Source organism: Oryctolagus cuniculus, chromosome 12 (assembly GCF_051225735.1).
Source record: "Oryctolagus cuniculus isolate XC-2025 breed Fujian yellow rabbit chromosome 12, ASM5122573v1, whole genome shotgun sequence".
Lineage (NCBI taxonomy): Eukaryota > Metazoa > Chordata > Mammalia > Lagomorpha > Leporidae > Oryctolagus > Oryctolagus cuniculus.
In genome coordinates, this window is record NC_142878.1 from 68122933 (window position 1) to 68128932 (window position 6000).

General features: G+C 42.6%; 1 long non-coding RNA gene across 2 annotated transcripts in view; it reads right to left on the reverse strand.

Annotated features, from left to right (window-relative positions):
• LOC149123094 (uncharacterized) overlaps nt 1-3518 on the reverse strand; it is a 33112-nt gene extending 29594 nt beyond the window's left edge. The window contains exon 1 of one of the 2 annotated variants that reach the window (XR_016218085.1): nt 3358-3518. This is a non-coding gene — a long non-coding RNA (uncharacterized LOC149123094). Of the gene's footprint in view, nt 1-2482 lie in introns of both variants that reach the window. The other variant, XR_016218084.1, reaches the window with a different exon arrangement.
• Nucleotides 3519-6000: the final 2482 nt, after the last annotated feature.

Here is a 6000-nt window from a genome sequence, read left to right on the forward strand (position 1 = left end):
AAATTTAGATTTTTCATAATTTAAATTTGTATATATTTGGGAGGCAGAGAGATACACAGAGTGGGAAAGAGCTCCCACCTACTTTTTAACTCCCCAGATGGGTGAAATGGCTAGGAACTGCAATTCAGGTCTCCTATGTGAGTGGCAGGAACTCCACCACTTGAGCCATCACCACTGCCACCGAGGGTCTGCATCAGGAATTGGAATATCTATCCCTGGCCCTCCAATTTGGGGTGCAAGTGTTTTACACAGCATCTTAGCTGTTAGACTAAATGCTTGCCTCTGGACTTAGATTTGAAATAATAAGTATTAGCGTATCAAAATCTTAACATTTTTATTTCTGATAATCATTCCATAAATTATATGATGTACTGTGGAATACATGTGGCACAGTGAGGAATGGTTCTTGGGAACAATGGTTCTAGTTCTATTTCTGGAAACTTTGAGGATAAGCTGTGGTTTACAGGACTACAAAATAATTTGAAAGGTGCATATAAATAATATGTACCCCCACATTTATATAGTTGCTGTATATCTCTTTAAATATTAACAGATAAAGTATTTTAATACTTTAGCAAGTTAGCTTTAAAGAATTGTGTCAAGAGGCCAGTGTTGTGGCTTAGCAGGTTAAGCCACTGTCTTTGACACTGGCATCCCATGTAGATGTCAGTTTGAGTCCCAGCTGTTCCACTTCCAATCCAGCTCTCTGCTAACGGCCTGGGAAAGTAGCAGATGACTCAAGTACTTGGGCCCCTGCCACCCATGTGGGAGATCTGGATGATGTTCTAGGCTCCTGACTTCAGCCTGGCCCAGCCCCGGCATTGTTGCAGCCATCTGGGGAGCGAACCAGCAGATAGAAGATCTCTCTCTGTGTAACTCTACCTTTCAAGTAAATCAATAAATTAAAAAATTTTTTAAAAAAGTCATAAGGATACCCACATCCTTTATGTTCTCTCATTGGAGCCCCTCCCCTTTCCAATTCACCACTCCATTTCTTAAGTCTAAACCTCCTTACATTTTTGGCAAATCTAATTATCTATACCATGTATGAACAGTACATAAATATGCTTTAAGCTTATTACTTCTGTTTGATCCTGCAGAGCATTTTAGTTTCTAGAAAATTTATATTTTGGACTTTCTTGCAAAATTAGGAGATACAGAATGCTGACTTCACAGCTTTGACTGTAGCAATAGGTTGTGGAGTAGGCAATTAGGAGGAGAGGGAGGAGGGGGAACAAAAAGCCAGAAATTACTGCATTAACAACTACTGACACTTTTGGGTTTAATCTGCTGTACTCTCCTTTACTGAAGGCTCTCAAGTTGAGAAGTAATGTAGATAACATTTAAAGCTTTGAGTAATGGTTTTATACAGTGAGTACCAACTTCTGAAGTGAGTGCTGTGACCTTGGAGTTGTCCATCTTTCTGTGTGCTCAATTTCTGCACAATAAGCAATGCCATAATCTTTTGGCATTTCATGAGATTTTATAATAAACTCAAGTTCCTGCTACATAAAATTTGTCATTTTTACACTAACCATTAAATGACAGAGCATTCCTCAGTCATGAAGCAGTCATTTAATATCTTAATTTCTAAAAATTGGAATGAAAACCTGATGAATGCATAGGTAATATTCTTGTTCCAAAGCTGGTTTTAGGTTAACTTTTTTCCAAATATATTTTAAAATACATAATCTATGTTTCAAATTATGTAATCCATAAATTACTGTTTATTATAAAGAATTCAAAAAGAAAAGTATTCATGGTTAAATGATAAAATCCTCTGATCCCATTCCTTTAATCTTATTCCTTTTCCCAAAATATTCACTGTTATAATTTGGTATGTTCCAATCATCTAGACCTTTCCACAAGTATCTGGGGGCCTATCTATCTGTGTGCATACGAAGATTCTTCAAGAAGTTTGTGGAAATTTTAATTAAAAGAGAAGTTTCTTTTGGTTCATACATTTTTGAAATTCATGCAGGCTTTTTATTTATTTATTTATTTTTAAATACTATGCCTGTTCTCTGCAGGGATTTCAAAAATAGTTGCACCAAAATAAACTTTTCTTTTAACTTCATTTCCACTATCATTTCTGGTTTTCTAAAAGATTTATTTATTTATCTAAGAGGCAGTGTTACAGAGAGGGAGGGACAGACAGGTCTTCCATCTGCTGGATGGAAGCAGCTGAATGGCTGCAAGGACAAGAGCTGGGCTGATCTGAAGCCAGGAGCCAGGAGCTGCTTCTGCGTCTCCCACACCGGCACAGGGGCCTAACCACTTGGGCCATCTTCTACTGTGTTAGGCCAGCACAAAACATACCAAACACCAGAGTAAGGGAAAGGGTTTATTGACAGGGGAGACAGGCGGGAGGGAAGGGGCTACGAAGAAAGAGGGGGTGGGCTGAGAGCGAGATCAGGAGAGAGGGAGCACGTGTGCGGGACCTTTGCAGGGGGCAGGGAAATAGGAGCAAGGAACCACGAACCTTTAGTATGGAGGTGGAGCTGACACTTGTGGCTGGGCCATCTGGTCACCTGGCTTCTAGCAGTGGCTGCGGGGGCCAGAGCCTAGGAGGATGTCCAGGGCGTAGATCTCACCGGATAAGACAGTGCCATTTTACTAACACACTGCTTTCCCAGGTGCAGTAGCAGGAAGCTGGATGGGAAGTGGGGCAGCAGAGACACGAACTGGCCCCCATACGGGATGGCGGTGCCGCAGGCGGAGGTCTACCCTACTACCTCACGGCGCTGACCCCACATGTCTTTTTTTTTTTTTCTTCTTCTCTTTTTTCAAGATTTATTTAGTTATTTGAAAGGGAGAGATGGAGAGGCAGAGAGACAAAGATCTTCCACCCAATGGTCCACTCCGCAAATGGTCTCAATGGCCAGGGCTGGGCCTGGCGGAACCCAGGAACCAGGAACTCCATCCGGGTCTCCCACGCGGGTGCAGGGGCCAAACCACTCCGGCCATCTTCCGCTGCGCAACCAGGGAGCTGGATGGCAAGTGCGGCAGCCAGGCCCAAGGGGCGCCCATAGGAGAAGCTGGCGTCCCAGCGGTGTAATTCACAGGCCCTTGTGTGTTTATCTATATGGCTTTTTTTTTTTTTTAAGAGATAGTTTATCAGCCAAGGTTCTAGTCAGGAGACAGAAACCACACATTAAATGGACAAAGTTTACCACAATCATTAGTGGTAAGAGAAAACTTTTAAAGGAGTACAGGGAGCAGCCACTGTCTCTGGGGGAAAGAATATGCGGGAGCCCCTCCTCCACTGAGGCTGCCAGGTCTTCTGGACGGCGTGTGACTGTGCGCACTGACTGCGGTGCGTCTAGGGCTCTGAAACACGCTGCTGTTGATACTCACTGGGAAGACGCCCTAGGGAAGGTTGTCGAAGCTCCACAGTAGGCGAGCACCGCGGGTGTTCCTCAAGCCAAAAAAATAAACCCCGGAACCGGGAAGAGGAGCCCTGCTCCTGAGGTGTGCCTCCGGCGCCCTCTACTGGTGAGTCCTAACGTCGGCTCAGCCGGGGAAGGAGGAACGTTAATATTCGCTGTACCCAACAGGGACCGTCAACAGACAACTGGCACAGCGCAGCTGACGTCTTTGGCTCAGCATTGTAGAGAATGCTCCACGTTGATGCATGCCTATCTATCTCATTCTGTTTCATAATTGCATAATATCGCGTGTGTCCTAATTGAATACGTCGATAGGCATTTGGATTGTTTCCAGTTTGTCACTGTTTGCAGTGAACATCCTAATAATACCTCTTTGTATACACGACAACTCTCTGTTTTAAGATTTATTTACTTTTTTGAAAGGCAGAGTTACAAAGAAGGAGACAGAGAAAGATCTTCCATCTGCTGGTTCACTCCCCAAATGTTTGCAACAAGCAGGGTTGGCCCAGGTGGGAGCCAGGAGCCTGGAACTCCCGCCGGTCTCCCAGGGGCCCAAGCACTTGCACCCTTTTCTGTTGCCTTCTCAAGTGCATTAACAAGGAGCTGGCTAGGGAGCAGAGCTGCCGGGACGGGACCTGCCACTCACATGGGATTCTGGTATCAAAGGCTGTAGCTTAACTGGCTACACCACAACACCACCTCTCAACTATTTCTTTTCTTTTTTAACCATTTCTTTAGGATTACTTTTTGAAGTGGAATTACTGCATCAAAAATTACAAATTTTAAAAGCATACAGATTTTAAACACAACAATACAAATTGTGCCATCTGTTGTATGCTAGTTTTGTCAAATTTTCACCAAAATGAATGTTATAATCCCTCTTTTTTTGACAATCTGATGGGCAGAAAATATTTTAATTTGTATTTTTTCATTTGCTCATGTTCATTTTGTCTCATTCTGTAAAAATTGTTTTTAATTTTAAAGGTAGTTCTGGGGAGCCAGCAAGTTAAGCCTGCTGCTTGCAACATGCTGCCCATATGGGAGACCTGGATGGAATTCTTGGCTCCTGGCTTTATCCTGGCCCAGACCAGGCTGTTGAGGCCATTTGGGGAGTGAACTAGCAGATGTGAGATATCGTTCTAGCTCTTTCAAATAAATAAATGAATAAACTTTTTTTAAAAAGTAAATTTTGTAAAAATTCATTTGTCATAATTCAAATTATATAGACAAAAAGATCATGGGAAACATAAATATTCACTATGGGCCAGGCACTGTCTGAAGGTGTTATCTGACAACTTAAACACACCCGACTATTACAATCTCAGGTAACCACTGTTAATAGCTCAATGTGTGGTCTTCCCTGTTTTTTTTGTTTTGTTTTGTTTTGTTTTTTCTTTTCTAAGTGAGCACAAAAACATACATACATTTATAGAATTTTGTTCCTTGGGACTTCTTGTTTTGGTTTTATCATAATGCAAGCCCTTCTAAATATATTGTTCCATAGTGTGCATTTTTCCTGCTTGGTTATGTTTTGGACCTCTTTCTAAGCCTCATCCTTTTTAACTTCATCACAATAATTCACTGTGTGGCTTTATCATAAATTTTCCATTATTGTATTCATTCTATACCTCCTTGCTTTGTTTTGTTTTATTTGTTTCATGATGTTTTTCTCTATTTTTACTCCTAAGGATTTTTTTTTTTTTTTTTGACAGGCAGAGTGGACAGTGAGAGAGAGAGACAGAGAGAAAGGTCTTCCTTTGCCGTTGGTTCACCCTCCAATGGCCACCGCAGCCGGCGCACTGCGCTGATCCGATGGCAGGAGCCAGGAGCCAGGTGCTTTTCCTGGTCTCCCATGGGGTGCAGGGCCCAAGCACCTGGGCCATCCTCCACTGCACTCCCTGGCCACAGCAGAGAGCTGGCCTGGAAGAGGGGCAACCGGGACAGAATCCGGCGCCCCGACTGGGACTAGAACCCGGTGTGCCGGCGCCGCTAGGCGGAGGATTAGCCTAGTGAGCCGCGGCGCCGGCTCCTAAGGATTTTTTGATAGGTCCTTCAGCATATCTCTCTCTTTCTCCGTCTCCCACTCCCTCCCCCCCTCTCTCTCTCTCTCTCTCTCTCTCTCAAATCAAGATGAAGTGCCTAACATAATGTTAATAATTTAAAGGGTACAATTCAGTGGCATTTAGAATATTCCCGATGCTGTGCAGCCATCACCTGTATTTGGTTCCAAAATATTTAATTTCCCTAAAATAAAACTCCATACCATTAAGCAGTCACCCCTCAGTCTTCCTTCCCCCATCTCCTGGAAACCACAATTCTGCTTTCTGTCTTTATGGATTTACCTATTCTGGATATTTCATATAAGTAAAAACCAAATATGTGACCTTTTGTGTCTGGCTATTTCACTTAGCATAACGTTTTCAAGATCTCTCCATATTGTAGCATGTATCACAACTTCATTCCTTTTCATGGTAGAATAATATCCCATTGTATGTATTATATCACATTTTGATATGTATCCCACCCATTGGTGGATATTTGAGGTGTTCCCATCTTTTGGTTATTGTGAATTGTGCTGCTATGAACATTTGTGTACATGTATTTGTTTTGG